This window comes from Amaranthus tricolor, chromosome 10 (genome assembly GCF_026212465.1).
Source record: "Amaranthus tricolor cultivar Red isolate AtriRed21 chromosome 10, ASM2621246v1, whole genome shotgun sequence".
NCBI classification, from domain to species: Eukaryota; Viridiplantae; Streptophyta; class Magnoliopsida; order Caryophyllales; family Amaranthaceae; genus Amaranthus; species Amaranthus tricolor.
In genome coordinates this window covers 16,956,325-16,959,042 of record NC_080056.1, presented here as the reverse complement: position 1 = coordinate 16,959,042, position 2,718 = coordinate 16,956,325, and the positions used below count along the sequence as shown (strand labels likewise).

General features: G+C 40.3%; 1 long non-coding RNA gene across 1 annotated transcript; it reads left to right on the top strand.

Annotated features, from left to right (window-relative positions):
* The first annotated feature begins 336 nt into the window (after window positions 1–336).
* LOC130825986 (uncharacterized) lies at window positions 337–1,198 on the top strand. Its single transcript, XR_009046991.1, has 3 exons — window positions 337–446; window positions 937–1,038; window positions 1,131–1,198. It is a non-coding gene; the product is annotated as an uncharacterized LOC130825986 (long non-coding RNA).
* The last annotated feature ends 1,520 nt before the right edge of the window (window positions 1,199–2,718 follow it).

The window sequence follows — 2,718 nt, the reverse complement described above, 5'->3', positions numbered from 1 at the left end:
CAAGGGGGTACGGTTGTACCCCCAGTTTGAAAAATAAAAAAGAAAAAAAAAACCCAAAACACGGGAAAGAGAATAGAAAAGAAAGAAAGAGAACAGAAACACAAGCAGAAAGAAAGAAAGAGAACAGGGAAACACAGAGCATGCGAAGACTGCTCCCTGCCTCCGTCGCTGGCTCGCCGCCCTGCTGTCAACCCACGTCAACGTCGTACCTCCGGCGCTCCCCGCTCGGCCGCTCCCTGCCTCCCCAGTGTCACCGCCGTCACGCCGTACGTTTATGAACCCTGATTATAATTTCTTCGTTTATGAACCCTAATTCCCTAAATCCCTAATTATTAATATATGCTGATAAATTTAAGCAGACTCTTCAAAGTACTGGGTCCTTGCTGCCAGATTTTCCTGAAGGAGATGCAAAAGCTTTGGTTGCATATTTGACTGTTCTTCGAAAGGTTGGTTCTTGCTTATCAAAAATTCTTCAAACTGTTAAATCATTATTAACCTCCATCTAATTTTCTTCATGAGAGCTGGTATGGTTTGAAGTTCACCACCTAGTTCTGGTAAATTGGTCTAAATTTATATCATGTGCACTTACTAATTTGCGTGTTCTGGAAGGCAATTTGCAGGCTGGCCAATGGATCAGTGAAGACAGGTTAAATCTTTTATTTTTGTTTGATTTTTACGATGGTCATTCTCTCTGTATGTGTTTGTACTCTTTGAAATGTTTGATTTTGTTGTGATCTGATTACTGGTGGAAAGATGATACTGAAATTGGGTAGAACATGTTTGCAAGTGTAGTGGATGTGAATGGTATTTTCTTATTGGAAATGCGCTCCTTAGTTGTATCTGCTCCATCACTAGTCTAAACTCTTTTACCACCAAGTATCATACTCATGTAAGATTCGTACTATGGTTTGATCTATATAGAATTTCTGACTGCAGGTTGTGGAAAATGGGAATCCTATTGACAGGAAAAACTGGTTTCTTGATATTGAGCCGTTATTCAAGCTCCTTAGTTATGAAAATGTGCCTCCTTTTCTCAAGGTTGATGCTTCTCATTAATTTTTTTGATCAAATAATGAGCAATGTTTGATGGTTTTTTAGTTGTTCAGAGTTGACATCTCATGTTTTCCCAGGGTGCTTTAAGAGATGCCATTGCAGTTTTTATCCAAGTTAGTCCATTGATGAAAGGCATTATTTGGGCGTATCTTGAGCAGTATGATCTGCCTGTTGTAGTTGGACCTCAAGTTGGAAACACTACTCAACCAATCTCTACCCAGGTCAGTTACTAAGTATGAATGTGTATATCATGAATAAACTATTGCCTTTATCGATTGTGTTTATATGAATTTGTAATTTTGAAGTGTATTAGTGTAAGACTTTAAGCATTGTAAGACTTTTATTGTTATTTTGGTAACCCTAAGGTTTACCAAATTGTTCCACCGTGACCTTTTTGCACATAAAAATTTAGAAAATGTTAATTTCGAAGCTTTGAGGCTGTTGTACGCCTATTTATGCGACTCACCATTTCAAATGCTATCAGTTTAAATTCAATATTTTCCCCCAAAACATAAACCCTAACTCTATCATTTTTGGATTTAAGGGGAAAAATATGATTTCGATGAAAGATTGTAGATAGAGGTGTTCATTCGGGTCGGTTTCGGACCGGTGTCATTCGGTTCAGTTGTATTTCGAATCGGTTATTTTTCGGCTGTGTGTTACAATAGGTCACACTCGGGTCGAGTCGGTTAGTCACGGTTCGGTTGGAGATTGATGATTCAAGCTAGGCATGGCCACGGGGCGGGTTACCCGGAACCGAACCGGTCCCGAACCGCTTGGAACTGGATCCGGAACTGGAACCGTTTGCGACAGGTTCCGAACCGCCCCGAACCCCGAAACCGTGAAACCGCCGGAAAAAAGTTGTCGGAACCGTGAAACCGCTGGAAAAAACCGTCGTGAACCGGGTAAAAAAACCCGCGGTTTGGAACCGGAACCGGTCCGGGAGAACCGGTCCAACGGTTCCATGGAACCGGTTCTGGAACCGGAACCGGAACCGGTCCGGTTGAACCAGCTCAACGGTTCCGTGGAACCGGAACCGGAACCGGGACCGGACCGGTTGAACCGGCCCACCGGTTCCATGGAACCGGTTCGCCAAAACTAGCCGTTTGTTACCGTTTTATAGCCGTTGCACTTTACTCTATATATACTCATCACTTTCAATCATTTTCATTCACAACTCATCTCTTCTCCTACTCTCTCTACTTAATTCTTTAATTACGCAATTATTCTCTTAATTACATAATTAGTCTTCTAATTATTTCTTAATTTAGTTAGTTACATAATTAATTATTTATTTATTTCTTAATTCTATATTTCTATTATTACTTCAATATTATCAATCATGTCTTCATTTTTGAAAAAAGCCACAAAAAAGTTACTAAAGTGGCAAAATCATTAGGAGGTTCCAGTTCCTCCAAAAGAAAGGCCACTTCTACTCCGTCGGTATCAACAACACCCTCCATTAGTATTTATAATTATGAACATAATTATCCGGAAGGGTACGATCCGGAGTTACATAATTATGCAGAAGAAGTGGAAAGAGATATACAAATTGATGAAGAAGAAGAACAAGAAGAGGAACCAACGACCCCAATTGGGATACATATATCTCGACAGTCATCAACAAGATCACATGAAGAACAAGGAGAACAACAACAACAAAGA